This window comes from Molothrus ater, chromosome 1 (genome assembly GCF_012460135.2).
Source record: "Molothrus ater isolate BHLD 08-10-18 breed brown headed cowbird chromosome 1, BPBGC_Mater_1.1, whole genome shotgun sequence".
Classification (NCBI taxonomy): Eukaryota; Metazoa; Chordata; class Aves; order Passeriformes; family Icteridae; genus Molothrus; species Molothrus ater.
Window position 1 is genome coordinate 87,297,051 of NC_050478.2, and position 18,512 is coordinate 87,315,562.

Genomic DNA, 18,512 nt, shown 5'->3' on the forward strand with positions numbered 1-18,512 from the left:
CTGTCAACTCCATTACAGGGCTTTTGTACATACCAGATATTTTTTATTATAAGGTCACAAAATCAATCTGCTTGTGTGACCTCAAAGAGCAGATTCACAAACCCTCAAAGGTTTCACTCATCCCAGCCGACTGCTGCCTTTGAAAAGGAGTATAAAATGTCATCTCAAAGCATTCCTCAAGGCATCCAAGTCCTGTGTAAAAATGAAAAATTGAGGCATTGACCACTCGCGATTGTGGATACAATCCTGCAGGCAAGGACTAACCCAAACTCACAGGACCTTTTCTTCTCTCTCTCCTGTCAGCATATTCGTATATTCCAAGCTGGATTGAGTGCTTGCAAACGAATTCACAATTCCTTCTTGCCCCTCTTTTTCCAAGCATCAACATACCTGCATCCAGTTCTCTGTGCCTCCTGAAGTGCACTTAAGTAGAAGAATTGCAAAAGGCAATTCTTTTTCTCAAATTACTTTCTAGTAATGGTCAGCTATGTTGTGAGCAAAGATATGAGGCAGCTGCCTCCCTAATAAGATTGGCATATACCTCTACCCAGACTATTTATGCTTAACTCCTGTTTGAAGGTTGACATTTATTCTTTCCCTCCTTCTTCAAAGCATATCAAAGGTAACTGATTTGAAACACATGATCAGTCTTCCACTTTTCTCTACCTTCCTCCTGAAATATTCAGGAACCTGAAAGTTGAGAGATTCACCATACTGAAACTTGCTGTATACAAAATCTGGTTTTCACTTTACTCAAAAAATATCTGCATGTCACTTATATATCTTTAAGAAATTATACATTCTATTCTGAAGGATATAAACTATCCCACAAACCTTGCCTCTGTTTTTCAATTCTTAAGGTAACTCAAAAATTGTCTGGAATTACAAAATCCACCTCTTTTCTATTTTTCCACCTCTAAATTCTTTATTTGTGTCTTGCCCTGTATCTGTTTCCTCCTTTCCAGTCTCCACACCTGTTTCATTTCTTCTCATCTGGCCGGCACACTGAAAATAATCACCAAGTGTCTCCTGTCATTGCTGCCACGTCACTTAATCCCTTAACTCCATTAGCAGAGTGTCTTTAGAATATGCTGGGCCTCAGCTAGTCATTCAAAGCTCTCCAGTTACACCAGCAGTGTACCAAAACCCATCTTTCAGAAATCTTTTTACACTCCACTGCATGCACATTTTACTTACCCCTTTCAGTCACAATTCCCTGGGGTCTTCCCAGCTGCACTGCTGGGCATTGCTGCCACCAAGCTCCAGTCTCCTCAGATCCTACTCACTCAGGCTCTTTTAAGTCATCTTGATCTAAATAGGGTCTCTCACAGCCCCTGGTACATCAGGTTTTCCATAGGTTTGGAATGTAAAGCAAAGGGGAGAGGTGTGGAATTAAACAAAAGAGCCCATGTTCAGGGAACTGGGTATGAGCAAATGAGTACCGAAAGGGGGTGAACTAAAGGATTGCTTCCAGTGCAGCTCCACCTCTGCTTTCAGTGATACTGTCCTCACCCTCCCCAAATGGATCATCACCTTGTTCCAGCAGCACAGGGAAGATTGCACAGGCTCAGGGGCAGCATTCCTCTTGCATCTGAAAAATGTCAGGCAGGTCTGGACTGCACTGGAAGGTGACAAGGGACAGAAAAAAAGATGCATTTTTATTTACCTCTAATTTAAGTATCATAAGTTCAAACTAAGTGTTTGATAACTTGAGAAGTCATTCTTTTTCATAAGAAAAGTCTGTCCCCAATCACTTGTGTTCCTCTCCCTTAGCTGGTATTTCTCAGCACACATTTCAAACACACTTGCTATCCCAGAATCCTGGCAAAAATGCAGCATGCAATAACCCTGATCCCAATGCTTGATGTGGCAGAATCTGGGCTGTTGAACAAGTCTAAACTTGAGGCAGGGTCTGTCCATAATGATTCCTAATTTTTGCCCACATCATCAGAGCAGTGGCAGAATGGACCTTCAGACTTGAAGGTCTGGGGGTGCTGGAAGAAGCTGGCACAGAGCTGCTGCCTCTGGGCACGTTACTGCCCTGCAGAGCAGCACCCCCACAGCCCCACCCACAGAGGCAGAGCTCTTCTGGAGAGCAGCCTTTGTAGCCCTGAGGTTATTCAAGGGCTAACACCCCCTGCTTGTTCTCCCAGGTGAGCTCACACAGGAGCAGCAGCAGCCTTCCTCCTGTCAAGGGCAGAGTCACCCTGAGAGCAGCAGGGCTTCCAGGCTCCAGGGGAGGTGCCCAAACTCTTCAGATGTGTCAGCACAAAAAGTCAGAACCACAGCTGATCATAGAGGTTGCTGTTTGGCTAAATGTTCCCTTTCCTCACATTCACTGCCGTGCAAAATCACTTCCCCTTGCTTTAAGCTCTTTTATCAAGTGTTTCCCTAAGGAAATATTGCTTATTATCCAAATCAATATCCACTGAAGTGGATTTAAGAACCTTTAAGGCCTGGATGCCTGCTATTAACATCAACTTAGATAGCTATTCTGTTAAACACAGGCTTTCAGTGGTGATTCATTTGCTAGAGTCTATGTGCCACAGGCAGTGAATTGTTTTTCCACCAGAATACTCTGTACCAGCTTCTAGAAGGCATCACTGGATTGTCACTGCTCGAGGTAGTGATTGTGTTTTTAAAACTAAAATATTTTCCTGAAAACACTAGGTTTCTTCCTCCTACCCTATATCATCACTCCTATCTACTTGGGAGATGCTGCCGTGAGTAAATCATGCCCACTGCCTATTGGATGATCATGAAGCATTCAGAATAGAAAAGGAAGTCACAAATGCTTTACATAAGGTAAATATCACATTTCTTCACATTTCAAATGAAGAAACACATGGTAGTTTTATGAAAATGTGCATTTATTTTCTTGGGAAGCTCCTGTTCTCCTAATAAACTGTATTTGCACCTGCATTTTCTCAAAAAGTAAACAACCATACTTATTTCATGATACCCAACATGATTCATACCTCCCCCTTAAATGGTTTTACATCATGTGCATATACTCCTTCAACCCATTCATTCTTCACTGCTGAGAAGGCCTCCTCACAGAGGGCTTGACCTCCTGAAAGGAAGACATTCCTGGCTGCTACTGCTTGCTCACAGTTACAGGTGCCCAGCATTTCCCAGAACTGAGATCTTAAAGCTGTCAGCTTGAATTGATTCCAAGGAAAGTATTATCAAAATCAAATCTCATTCCTACCTTCATATATACCTCCTCCTTCACAATGTATAGGAAACCAAGGCTGGAAGACAGACTTCACCTATTTATTCTGGAAAACTAAGTGGTCTGCCAAGCTGAACGTATTTAAATTGATGGACCCTCTATCTGGTTTTAATCTTCTAAAACTTGCCAAGTTATTCTTAAATTGTAGATGAATTATTTACTCCAATATTTATACAAATTCCTGTCTGACTAGTACACGTAGAGAAGAAATTGAAGTTTCAAAACCGAGGAATCTGATAATCCATCCTACATGAAACATTCCAGATGTGGAATGCGTTCACTCTGTGCCACGGGTGCTGATGCAACAGTCTCTAACTTGGTTAAAAGTTACAGAATTTAACCATCCTCATGGTTTTATAGAAGAGTGATTGATGGCTTTTTTTTGTGGGAGGGGAGAGATGTTTAAATATTTTTTACATTATTACTTACATTACCTAAATCTCTCAAACTTGTATTTAATGTTTCCTTATTTAAGGTTTACTGAATGTTTAAAAATCAAATATGAAATAGTAATTACACTGTATCTAAATAGGGAAAATGTATCAACTTCTTTTACACTAAGAAAATAAATTTTAAAAGAAGAAAATCCAGTGTATTTACATAGCCTTAACTGTACTTTGCACCTGCATAAAAAACAACCTCTAAGCTTAAATCTTCATGAATATCATATTTAACAGCAATTTTTCTTCCACACCAACTTGTAAAAAATGCAGCCAATCTATTCACAAAAGTGTGACATGGAATGTTTTTAGATACTTTTTTTTTGTTTTTTGCTTGGTTTGGGGTTTTTCTTTTTTTTTTTTTTTACTTTAGTACTGCTTTTGCACAATTTTTCAGACTGAAAAACCTCATGGTTGACGTTTCATCAGGCAGCATGTGACTCTGTTATTTCCACAATAGCAAACTGCATTCTTATGCTCTAAAAATCTCAGCTCTTCATGACACTGATTCAGAGGGATGGTTACAAATAACCAGTGTGAGGCACTAGCTGTGTTCACTGAAATGGAAACATTTGCAGATGTTTGATAAACACACAGATGTAATTATCACTTCAGATATTTCAGCTAAAGCTAAATAAATTCTTTGCTGTCTCTGCAATGCAGACACAAACACACAACAACTATGATTTTTTTTGGGCGCAGCCCTCCAGCTGCTTGCTCATCCAATACAAAAAATTGCTTTCATCATTATTTTGAATAAACATCATTCATATTTATAAAATGTTTTTGTATTTATTCCACTGCAAAGGATGCAAAAACAATCATCTGATAACTGTTGTACTTAGATGTCTTGCAGTAGGAAAGGCAAGAGGAAGCCAAGACAAATTAACATGCAATTCAATTGTGCCCCCCTCTCTCCTGCACCTCAGAACACCCCCTTGCAGAAGGACAGGCTGAATTCCATCTTTTCTGAAGCACTGTTGAGGCCTCAAGATGCTCATACACAAAGGATGTCTGCAATCAGCTCCAAGGCAGATCTCACAGGGTGTACCACACAGTTTCTAGATAACAGCATCTAGCCCTCATGGGCTACACTGAAAACAGTATTTAAAGAAGTCAGACTTTTGAAACTCTTACACTTTTAAAATATAACTATTACAAAGTAAATCCAGTGTTTTCTTAACTTTTCCTGTTAAAACAGAAATTAAAATGTCAAGTTTTCAGCATAAAACATTTGTATTTCTGTGCCTTACTATGCATGAAAAAAATTATTTTTTCCCCCATCTTTTCTAGAGGTGACACCTTAGGGCTTGAACATGCAACCTGGGTCCTATGAGCACTAAAATAGCTGATGGACACGCTCCAATACCAGGGAAAAGACAAAGTGTGTTCTGCTGAAACACACTTTATTTAATCAACTTGTCTTGCATTTTCCCTGGGTTAAGAGCACAAACAGAGACAGGCAGAGCTGTTGTAACTCAGTTCTGAGCCTGAATTTGGGCCTTGACAGTACAACTATAAGAGATCTCCACATTAACTGGAGTGAGAGACTGAGGAGAATGGCAAATATCTCCGTCCCTGCACCCTCCACCTAAAACCCCATCATCAACTGCAGCTGGAGCATTTATCTGCAGCTTAAAGTGATTGTTAGAGACAAAAGCAGAAACCTGTAGCCTGTGTCTGCAGCAAAGAGCCTCACTACCCACCTGCAGAACTTCGCCCCTACTGCAAAGCTGAAGCCCAGGCCAGAGCTCTGCTCAGGGTTGGCACTGGCCAAGCACTGGCTGAAGAGCACTGTCGTCTCAAGGGGATCTTTCTTAAAGGATACCTATAAGCATGCAGTCAGTGCTGTCTTTTATATTTCCATTTCATAAATCCAACTGAATCTCATTTAGATGTGTACAATCATGCTCTGACTTATTTCCAGTCTCTGGGTTCCTCACTTGTCTTGCTCAGAATGCAGCTAAGCTCTCCAAAGATAACCAGGTACTCAAAATGAGACTTTCCTGTACCATTTCAAAAATATCCACAAGCAGTGTGTGGCTGATCTCCTTTCCTTTGGCCAAAGACAAGACAGATGGTATAAAACAAAGGAGAAAAACGTTACAGAAACACCTGAAAATCCAATGAGAATGTCAACAGCAAAAGTACTCTTTCCTTGACAGACTTCAGAATGAAACTGGCAGCAGTGTCATTTCCTATGAAAAATATATACTTGAGGTAGAAATGTTCAGCTGTCAAGGGAATATTTATGAAAAGTTGTGTAAGAGTTGCCTAAAGAGCTGCCAGCTCTATTATGTACGTAAAAGCCATAGTTGAGATTTTAAAAATATTTCAAGACAAGGAATAAAAAAACTATTCAAATGCATGCCAGCATTATCTGTTAAATGCTAAAGCTTTTCAGTGACCTTTGCTTTCAGGTGTTAATTATGCATCAGACAACACAGCCTTCCAAGTTCCTGCTAAGACTAAGCCAATCAACAAATATTTTCCCCAAGATAAAACAGCCTTACTGTACAACAGTGTAAATCTCTTGACAACACTGCATACAAAATTCTGAAATAATCCACTGGAAGTAGCAGTTTCTCCAGAACTGTTGGCTTAAGAGTTAGCCAATTATTGCACCTGATACTAAGCTGTTCCTAGGATGAAACTACTTGCAGACTCTAATGATCATGGGACTATTATTATTTATCAAGTGTCAATGAGATAAAATTGTAATATATGCAAATACCACACATCTCTCCCAAGGTAATTACAGTACATATTAGAAAGATAATACAGTTTATCACACCACAGCAAGTGATTAGATAAGTTCCCTGCAAATCAGGATCTCTTCCCTGGGAGTCACTGTTTTAACAATGTAGTTAGACCAGGTTTGCATACCACACTTCTCCTGAACCAAAGGAACTACCTTTATTTTCTAAGGTCACTGCTGAGTGCCTGTTTTACAAAAGCATTTGGATGATGGAAGTATATTGAGTATATAGCAGACTTGGAAAACTTCTAAACTACTACTACATTCTAATCCATTTTATCTTCCAAAAAATCTATTTGTAAGCTAAGGATAGAACCAGTAGCAATGTCTTTATGCAAAAACCACTCCTATTTACAAAGTTTAAAGCCTATTTGTTGCTTTGCTGATCTAGTGTCTTTTCCCTTCCAAGAATGCTGGTCTCCCCAGCAGCATTGTTTTTTTAAGAAGAAAAATATACCACAGCTGTAAACTCAGGAACAATTTGCCAAGTAAGTGATAATACTGAATGGAAATAATGACTGTGCACATTAAACAGACGCCTTAAGAGAATTCTTATGACATCACTTGTATTTGGTTTTATTTACTGAAGTCTGTGCCTATTTCTCAAATACATATTTCTATGACCAACACATTACACTCTTTCCTATCAACCACCGCACCCATCACCTGCTGTACCTACAGATTCACTTAAAAGTAACACACGTAACTATTCATATCTAACTTCTAATTATTGTTTTTAACTGTTTGCCTAAATGTCTACTTAAGCTACTGTTCCAGGCTGGTCTGGAAAAGAAGGTAGTCATGAATGAATTTGTGGGCTCAGAATAGGTAGGTGTTACTTCCTGCTGCTCACCATGTTCCAGACCAGCATTTTTTAACTCTTTCTTAACTTGGCCTTACAGTCCAAATCAAATATTTCAAGGTGGAGTAAAGGAAGCAGAGAGATTTGAAACTTCCTTCTTTCTCCAGAGTCTGCTTTAGACTGTCATTAAGTATGAAGCTGCCTGCAGAGCATCTGTCTCTCCCATGGCCACCAGCCACTGCAGCAAGGTGCAGTAAAGGTCTGGGCTGGCATTAGGTTTGCAGGGGCATTCCACAATGGATTCACTTTAAGAACACACAAAGAACCTGAAGGTCAACAGACCCAGCACAATCCCCAGAGTGCTCCTCACCAGAAAGGACTTTTCAGAGCAGAATCAACGAGAGTTTTGACTTGTTGCTTCATGAAATGTGAAACAAGAAATGTACTGAGAAACATTCTTCCACATCTTTTGGCTGTTGTTGAAGAGAAGATGAAATTTGTATTTTAATCTGATGTGTCCCACAGCATGCCAGCAGTAAATTTTTCCCTGCTGGACTTCTTTGGCTATTCTTCCATATCCCCTGAACCTGGGACAACCAAAAATTTTCCATAAGTAATTTGCCTCTTAGAAGTCTGTGGATTTTTTTTCCCTTACATGGATATGACAATTCCTAGAAAATTTCAGATAACTGGTAAGGAATAGTCCAGTGCAATTTATGGACTCAACGCAAATATTGGCCTGCATTCACCTTGGGAAAAGTAATTTGAAACTTGGTCAATGACACATGAAAAACTCTAAATTCAATTTTCAGGAAAACCACATTTTAAATTTGCCGTTTCAGGTGGGGAATGCTTGTATTTGCATTTTGTGCTATTTTCCTATGGTTTCACTTCCTGTTTTAATCACAATTTCATTCTGCAACATCAAAATTCTTTGCAAGATAATAATTGCTCTGAAGAACTGCAGCTCCTAGAAAGAACATGGTCATCAGCACAGCTGCAAAAAGCATTATCAAAACCTGCTAAACATAAAGATCTTGAGAATTTTCTGTAATGTAGGCTGCCAAGTAGTTCTTCATTTTTAACTGTGCAGTCTCACCCCAATCTAGGAGAGTTTACTCCTCCATGAAAATGGGGTACAGTACACAGCCATGATGCCTTCACTTTTTGACAAAATGCTTTTCCTCTGAAGAGCAGTGTCTGCATTTCATGGAGTTCTAAGCCGACCAGGAACCTACTAAGCAGATATTCTGGAAAAGGCAAGTTGAATGGACAAGTCCTACAGAATTTAGAATCATATCCTTGGGTTTTTTCCTTCCCTTCTCCTCCAACACAGACAACCTACTCTGAGCTCTGCTTACTGGACATTCAGGCAAAGATGTTTTATAATCATCTTCACTGGTGCCTCTGTCGGCACTGCTGGGGCAACACTTTTTGGCTTAGGATTAAAAGCTTAGAACCTCCTCCTACGAGCATGTTTCTGGTGGACAAGAACAGGGTATAATTCTTTCCTTACCAAGCATCAAAACCAAAGGGGATTGCATCTGGCCTGTTTTTTACCCAGCTGCCATGTGTTTAAAGACCTGCTTGAGAGGGTTCAATACTCCTTGCTGCCTAAAACACTAAGACATCACTCTTCCCTCCTAACTGCTTTCCCCCAGCTAGAGCTGGGAAGGTGGTTTCTTTGCTCAGTTAAAGCTGTTCTGTTGCCCACTGAATATTTAAAAACCCATTAAAAGGGAGTGAGCAGCAGCCTCTAGCCTCTACATATAAAAATAAATTCATCTACTTCACATGAAGTTGTTACTGTAGCAGCAGCAAGGAATTAGCATCCCATTCCACAAAGGCTGCTTTCAGGAAGAAGAGTAAGCTGATCTTGCATCCCCAATTAGTGTTTAAACCACCAAGCTAATTTAAAAAATCCCATCTATAACGCTTATGTCGGCCCTGCTGTACAAGACAGTATCAGTCACTTCTCTGTTGTGCCAGGAACCCAAATTCAAACATGCAAAATAGGTCAGATGAGAGTACATGAAACTGCCAGAAGCAGAGGAACCACACTTTGTTTCAGGTTTGGGAGAGCTCAGGTGTGTGTCTGCTTCTGAACTGCTTAGCTCTGCCAAGATTCATCTAAAAAAAGAGATTTTGGGGAACACAATAATAAAAACAGTAATCCCACAAACTTCAGTTTCCTCAAGGATTAAAATGGACTCAGGAGTTCATGATAGAAATTGTGATATTTGGCATAAAAATCCCAATTCCCTTTCCCCCACTTTGTGTCTCTCAGTGGATGTAGAGCAACACTCAAATAACATCTTCCCTTGCTCGTCTATATTTTATACTAGTTGGCACAGAAAAGAAATGGGTTGCCTGGAGAGAAAAAGAGGAATGAAACCCAAAAGATAATTAACACTCTCAGTGGTCAGAATGAGAGTCCAAGACTTCAGCTGTGACAGAGCCTGAGGAAACCTTGATACAGCAACACTGCCAGAACCATCAGCAGAGCCATGATTGCTTTTCAGCCTTCAGTGGGGAAAAGGCAGCTGTAAATCCTCAGCAGGGAAAAGGCAGCTGTAAACCCAATCTGCAGTGGGCAACAAGAAGATTCAATAGTTTACAGCTGGTGTGAACTTTAAACAATCCCTCAGAAGTTATAAGGGTGTCCACTGAGTCAAAAGACAGACCAGATCCAGGAGGGGGGTGCCCACTTCCCACAGGTTGCTCCTGCTTCCAAGAGCAGAATGCCACCAGGAAACAGGCAGCCTCACCCCTCCAGGATTTCCCTTCCTTTGGGCCCCACCTGAGGCCCTGGCTCTTCTAGTTACACCTAAAGGGCTCTTTCCCCCGGCAACTCATCTACCTACATCACTCAGCTTCATCTTTACAAAAAGCCACATTGGCTCCTGGTGAGGTAACATCCCAAAACCTGTTTCAGGTAAAGCAGCTTTGGTGGTAGCAGACACGTGATGTAGTCTGTATACAGGTAGGACACACAGGAAAATAAAATCCTGATCTCTTCTACTGATGTGCCACTGACTTTCTCCATCTTCAAAGTGAGCTCTGCAGAGTGGGATTTTTCAAAATCATTTAGTACATGGGCTTAACTCTGGTGCCTCTGAAGTATCTGATTTAACTCCTGCTGTTTGTAATGAAAGCAGTGACATCAATGTTATTTATCCCACCAAGAATTTCCCACTACCTCATTTTATCTGTGAATAATAAAACACAGTCCCCTGCTTCTCAGTAGGCTGAGATCTGCTGTTAACAAGTTACCCAAATACCCTAATCTGGAAAGAGCTAAAGAAAAAAGAACTATCTGGCACTAGGAATATCCATCTTTTTCCACAAGGGACTCCATGTATCAGCAAAAAATGTTCCACTAGGTTTTTGCTTTGGGGTTTTTTTTTTGATTGTGAGGGGGGAAATGGTTTTAAAGATAAAATTTAGTCATGAGCAAACAGTGCATGAAAAGGGTCTGTCTCTTTACAAAAATTGTACCACTGCCTCAGTATCACTTAATTCTGATAAAGAGGCTGCCACCAGCAACAGTTTACCCAGTTCATCTTTTGAACTGGATTTCCTAAGGATTAAAAAAAAAGCCAATGGCATAAAAAGTCAGAGCAGTGGGACTTTCTTATACTTTTCCAACTCAGCAAATCTGCAAGGTCTTTCCTGTGTACTCTAGAGCGCAATGGATTAGATTGCTCCTTCACTAAGGAGCAACTAATACTTGCAGGATAAGTAGTAACTACAGGCCATTCCAGAAAACATACTGGCTCTGAGGAAAATGAAGCAGCACCTAAGCAAACCAGAAAACTTGACAGCATTTTCCAGCTCCTCTAGCAGCAAATGTTGCTGTTAAGAGAGATCAAGGCAAGGCATCATTTTTTGGAAAACGACAGAAAATACAGAATGTTTTTTCATTCGACATCACAGGTATTTATTTGGAAAACATGAAAGTCAACAAGCTAACATCAAAGTGAAACCATACAGAGCTGAAAAATTTATCTGGCTTCAGCATGACTCATGAAACCATTTCCATTCCTAAATCCCCAGCAAAAATGCCCTTGTGCAGCCACCAGTTTTTGTGTTATAATAAAAAGATACATTAAAGGACAGGGTTCAATAGCATGCAAGGAACTGTCTTGAAATTTCAGAGGCTGATCTCACAGCTATCAAGACAGCAGGCCTTGCTTATCTCTTCAGACAGCTATGAATGCTTTAAATACAAGAGGGAATTTAACTGAATGAAACATTCCCTATTCTAAGTATTCACAGAATTTTGAGATAAAGCAATTCTTCTAGGCCTTATTTTCCAGCCTAAAAAAACAGAGGCCATAGGACTTTTTAATTCAGAAACTCAGCTGTCCTAGACAGCACAATGAATGATTTTAAATCCTCAAGGATGATTAATACCTTCATCAGTGAAATTTTTCTGTTGGTTAATTAGTGTTAAAACATGGGCCTTGAGTCCAAATTTGTTTGTAATCAACTTCTAGCTACCTGATATTGACATTTTTTCTACTTGAAAAGAGGCCTCTTTGATTTTTCAATTTGCTTTTCCCTAGACTTTGATCAATCCAACATCAATGACCTCTTTCTTGGCTAAACGCTAAAATGACATTATTTTAATCTCACATTAGAAGAAAAAATTGTCAGGACTGAATTGCCTTTTTCTGATTTCAGAACCTTTTTTTACAGTCCAACACCCTTCCCAGTGTGCGAGCCCCAGGACTAGCCTGAATATTTTCCTCAGTTCCATTATTGCCATAGACATACATGGTGCTATCATTTTACACATCCAAAGATTGTACTTCACAGAAACAGTTAGGTTGGACTGGACCTCTGAGATCATTGAGTCCAACCTGTGGTCCAATGTCACCATATCCACTAGACCATGGCACCAAGTGCCATGTCCAGTCTTTCTTCAAACACCTGCAGGGATGGTGACACCACCACCTCCCTGGGAAGTCCATTTCAATATCTAATAAACTCTTCTGTGAAGCAATTTTTCCTAATATTCGACTTAAATCTCTCCTGGTGCAGCTTAAGACTCTTGTCCTGCTCTTCCTTACCAGGGAGAAGAGGTTGATGCCCACCTGGCTACACCCTCCTTTCAGGTGGTTGTAGAGAGTGGTAAGTTCTCCTCCAGGCTGAACAACCCCAGCTCCCTCAGCTGCTCTGGGCCCAGCCATGCTAACCCAGCAAAGGCCCCTCCTGTCCAACCTGAGGGCTGCCTGCTTCTCCAGGAGGCTGCTGTGGGACATGGTGGCCAAGGCATTGCTGGAGTCCAGGTAAACCCATGCACAGCCTGTCCCTCATCCACCAGGTAGGTTGTCTGGTCATGAAAGGAGATCAGGTTGGTCAGGCAGGACCTGCCTTTCCTGAACCTGTGCTGGCTGGATCTCATCCCTTGGTTGTCCTGCACATGCTGTGGGATCACACTCAAGAGGATCTGTTCCATGACTTTGCTGGGCACCAAGGCCAGGTTGACAAGCCTGTAATTCCCTGGATCCTCTTTGGGCCCTTCTTATGGATGGGGGTCCTATTGGCCAACCTCTACTCATCTGGGACTCTCCAGTGAGCCAGCACTGATGGCAAATGACAGAAGGCCACTTGGAGAATCCTTCCACCCACTCCCTCATCACCCTGGGATAGAGCCCATCTGTTCCCAGGGACTCATGAGCATCTAAGGGGCTCAGCAGGTCACTCACTGCTCCCTCTTGGATTACAGGGGGTCCTTTCCTCCTCCTGTCCCTGTCCACCAGCTCAGAAGACCAGTGGTCCTGAGGATAACAGGCCTTACTGTTGAGGCAAAGGTGGTGTTAAGTACCTCAGCCTCTTTCCCTCCTTTGGTGACTATATTCCCTCCCAACACCCAATAAAGAATGGAGGCTTCCTTTGGATCTCCTTTTGTTTCTAATGCATTTACAAAAACACTTCTTACTATCCTTTACAGAAGCAGTCAGGTTAAATTCTAAATGACCTTTCGCCTCCCTCGTTTTCTTTCTGCATGACATCCTTAAACACTTCCTGAGTTGCCTGCCCTTTTCCTAAGGTGATACACCCTCTTTTTTTCCCTGAGCTCCTGCAAAAGCTCTCTTCTCAGCCAGGCTGGTTTTCTTCCCTATCAGGTCATCTTCCAGCACTTAGGGACAACCTGCTCCTGCGCCTTCAAGATTTCTCTCTTGAAGTACATTCAGCCTTCCTGAGCCCCTTTCCTCTTAAGGACTGCTTCCCAAGGGACTTTCCTAACCAGTGTCCCAATAGGCCAAAGTCATCCCTCTGGAAATCCAGAGGTCTTTGTTTAACCCCCCCCCCGGCCCTTACTTCTCTAATTATTGAAAATTCTCTCATTTCATGGTCACTGTGCCCAAGGCAGCCTCTGACCATCACATCTCCTGCAGCAGTGTCTCTCAATTGTCAGCATCCGGCTAGCTCCAGCACTGCCAGCAGCACGAGGGGGCTTCTCCCGAGAGCTGCTTCGGGATAGCGCCTAAGGCAGTGCCCAGCTTGCGGCTGTAGGCACACCTTGTGCAGGACGGAGTCTGGTAAAGGCTGCAACCAGCGGAAAGAAGACGGCGGACTCCAACTGTGGCTTAATCCAGGCTTTAAGGAATTCAGACGGACCGACAGGAGAAGACGGGGGCGGGGGCCGACAACAGGTTTTAAGGGTAGGGAGGTGCCAGGCATTGGGCCAATGGGGGTGCAGTGGGGAGTGGGGTCCAAGGGATTGACACGTGGGTAACTCCAACGGGAAACATTCTGGAGAGGGGCCCCGGTTCCTCAGCCAACCATCGAACTCCCCTGCTGGAACATTCCAGCAGTAAGGGTGGGGAGTGAGAGTGATTGGCGGGGTACCGGGGAGGGATCAGAAGAAAAAATACAGGGGTTTCCAGGGAAACCAGGGCGGAGTTTAGGGGATACATTGTTGGCTGGGGTGGATCCAGGAAGACAGACAGCTCCAAAGGCGGGAAGGGAGAACTGGGGCAGAACCATTTTCAGACAGAAGGGGATTGGAACAAACCAACCTAATAACTTAACAAAACACACTGCAACAATCTCCCCCCAACATTCCTCTGTCTGCAAACTATAGTCTAGTGGGGCATTGCACCTGCAGGCTCATTTTTTACCAGCTATGTGAGAAAGTTCTCTTCCACACACTCCAGGAACCTCCTAGACTGCCTCCTTGAGCTTACAGGAGACATCCAGCAGGGTAAAGTCTCCCACAAGAACAAGGGCTGGAGATAGTGAAACACCAGCCAGCCACCTATAGAATGATTTGTTTTAATCATCATCCAACACCACTAATTTTCACCCTGTAAGACATCTAAACTGAACCCCAAATGCTTTAAGGGGCATTAGCTACCAAAATATAATCCTCATAAAAGAGGTGTAATTCTGAAAGCATCACCTTGCATCTGGCTCTAATAATGAGATCAATTTGGCAAGCAATCAAGACTTCTCAGAAAGAATTTTTACCTGTCGTTGCAAATTCTGAGTTGTTGTCACCTTATTGCAAAGCTCCCATACCTTCTTGGCGATTTCTCATGAGCAGCTCCTCACAGCACTAACTCCTTCTTCCTCACAGCACAGCCTACAAACTCCAGCTCTCCCCTCACCCAGCTAACCCACTCTTTTATAGCACTCATCCTCATTGGACACAGTTGTGGCATGTTAAGGGCAGGACTGTTCCTAATCTTTGGTGATTAGTACAGCTGCTCACGCTCAGGGGTGAGATTGCCTTCTGCACTATCTTTATTTTCTTACATTCTATCCCCCCACACTGAGTTATCACACGAAACCTTCAAGCAGTTACAATGTTTCCTCAAAAAAGTATTCTTTTTATCATTTCTGTTTAATATTTCATTATTTCTATTTATTATTTCTACAGTCACTTACTATGTTTTAATTTAGTTTTCATGTGTGTTACCAATTTCTTAATCTTGATCCTATTTTGACATGGTGTTTGTCAGGTCTCACAGGAGTCCATGAGGTCAACAAAATTCTTCACAATTCATCCAAATGGAAGCATTCCCTTGGGCAAGACCTGCCACACGAATGACTGCCCAGAAGACAGGAAACCTCTTCATCACTGAAATTTAGCCAAATAATTGCTTTTCAAATTTTATTTAATTTGTATGAACATTCAGAGTGCATCTACTTTGAAAGATAGGACTTAGGTGTAGAAAACCAGCTGTTGTATCTAGGGAAGAGGCTGGTATCTTTGCTCTGTGGCCATGGTGAATTTCTTACAGCTGGGAGAACTAAAACTCATTTTCTTCAAAAATTTATTCCTGAGAGATAAAGAGAACAGAAACATTTGAAAATGCACAGGCAAATCAGATGTTCTCGTACAGATACTGAGAAAATTCTGTTTAGCTACTTAGTAACTACCACTGCGAGGTAGTTCATTCTGGCTAGTAAATTAAATATATTGGAAGCTTTTGTCACCACAGGGCATTCATTTACTCTCACAAAAGAGCAGAAGTACGTTGAAGGCAAGCTTTTAAATGCTTTGAAACCAGTGGTGATGGTAAGCAGAGAGTTCAAACTAGCTGACACTTTCCCAGATAAATACGGCTAGGAAAACATATTGGATTCTATCAATTCACGGTAACTGGCAGCACTTCAAAGGGAAAATCAAATTTATTTCCTCTTAAAGGCAAAAAAAAAATCATTTTAAATCTTCATGAAGAAATTGGCTTTACAGTGTACAGGCAGCTTATGTTTGTCAGGACATACCAAAAAATGGGAGCAGAAAAAGCACCATTGCAATAGTGCAGCAATGACAGTCTGGCTACACCTACCTACTAACTGTGTTTCATAAAGCAAAGAAATAACTTATTATATGTCAGTTACAGACCACCAGGAAGCACAATAAAAGGTTTGGCATTCCCAGTGTGTAAGCTGCTGAATTGCCCTGTCACTGACTCACTTCTTGAAAGCCTCCAGCTAAATCAGCATTTGACAAAAGCCAGTAGCCTTTACACAGAACAGAATTTCTTTGAAAAACTCTGTAGAAGATTAACTTTAGAAAAAAAAAAAAGAAAACAAAACTAAAGAAAATCTGACATTGTTGCCTCCTGAAGGGGATATAATTTGGTTTTAGGCTTTCCATCAGACATCTGAACAGGATGCTGTGACTTACTAGGTTGAATTGAAATGAGTAGAATTGAACTGTCTTCACCAAGAAAAAGTTCCAGCACGTCTCAGGGAAGGATGACCTTTTAGGACCTTTCTTTGACACGCATCTAAGCAACCATTTGCTTTGATAAAAATAAGATCTAGATTTCTTTTCTGAAATGCACAGACTGGTTCTTTGGAGTTTTTTTTGGAAATGCATCACATTTAAGCAAAATCTTACGACAAAAGTCCGCACCACAAAGTCCTCTTGGACCTCACATTGTTCTCACTCCAAGACTGATATTCCCATTGTCACAAAAAAACCTGCAGCTCCTTTCAACCAAAAATAATGAAGTTGTTCTTTAACTGTCAATCAATATTACTAAATTGTTTTGTTCTAATTTTGGGGGCTTTTAACCTGTACGTGGACACTTACTGAACATATGTTATCTTGACATTTACTATGTAAACCCTCCAAATCACCAGTCCAGTGCCAAAACCCCTGGAATAATTCTGGCTGGTGGGAGGTGGTACTGCTATTTCCCAAGTTTGCAATCTTTAATTTAAGTTCTGAAGCTAATGAGAGTAGGTCTTGAAAATACCTCTAGTTTGATAAACCTACCTGGATATCCTCCCTTGAATAGTAATTATAAACATATTCATCATTACAAGTCACTGACTGCACCATCTTACAAAAGATTAATTATTTTAACTGTGACAGAGCTGTTACTTCTGTTGGTAAAATTGAGGTAGAAGAGAATTATACAGAAATGCTTCTTTGCCATTGTGCTTATTGTTAATTTGGTGATCATTAACCTGTTTTTACCATTGGTCACTGATTGATTTCTAATTCTCCAAATCAAATGCTCCCAGCCTTTCAATCCATGGCCCCAGATGGGGGACAGCAAATTTAACTCCCCAACATAAGGGTGAATGTCCCAAGAAACTGCAGGACTGGTGAAGGCTCTGGAGAGGAAGCTGAATGAGGAGCAGCTGAGGTGACTTGGTCTGTCCAGCCTGGAGGAGACTGAAGGGAGACCTCACAGCAGTTACAAATTCCTCATGAGGGGAAGAGGAGGGGCAGACACTCGTGGCTTCTCTGTGGTGACCAGTGACAGGACCCAAGGGAATGGCCTGAAGCTCTGTCAGGGGAGGTTTAGGTTGGATATTAGGAAAAGGTTCTTCACCCAGAGGGTGGCTGGACACTGGAACAGGCTCCCCAGGGAGTGGTTACAGCACCAAGGCTGACAGAGTGAAGAAATGTTTGGACACTGCTCTCAGGCACATGGTGTGACTCTTGGGGTGTCCTGTGCAGGGCCAGGAGTTGGGACTCAATGATCCTTCAAACTCAGCATATTATATAATTCTATGGTAAATTCAAACAAGCCAAAATTTACCAAAATATACCTTTTCTAAACAAGCCCAATTACATTCAGGACTGTGTGAGAATGAAATTTCTCTCTTTGGAAAACTGAGAAACATGAGGTGCAAAGCTTTCAACCTGACTTCTCTCCAAGAAGCAATCTCTGAGCAATCCAAGTGTGCAGTCAACAGTGCTTTAAAAAGGATGTGCTGTGTAAAGTCACGCAAAGCTTCTAAATTAAAAATTTCTCTCTCCCATAAAACAAAGGGAGGGCTTAAGTCAGGCCAGCCAAGATTAGGTGTGATTTTCCCTAAAACTTGTCAGACAACTTCAGCTGAAACATACTTATCAACAAATTCTGAAAGCACCAAAAGTTCTCAAAGTTTTATCACAACGGTCTCTCTGCTGTTTGTCTTCTAAAGCAAAGAAAAGCAGGTGTTTGCCAAAGCTAATCTTGGTTTTACTTTTTATTAATAAAAAAGATGAGATTCTAGTAAGAAAGGCAAAATTAAAGCAAACAGCCTAGTTATCTAAGGCATAAGAATTTGATTCCATCTGTGAATCAAGAATGCAAGTGTGTGCACAGCTGTAAGTCTACAAAGGAAAAAAAAAAAAGAAAACCCAATAAACCACCCCACACCGCTGTTGGTGCAGACTTTTGAGCCCTGCTTTCACCTGCATGTATTGCAAAACCCTCAGTGTTTAAAATGAAGTTATGCTGAAGGAACAGGTGGAGATTTTTATAGTTATTATTACAACAGCAAGAACGATATAACAGCAGTGGAGGA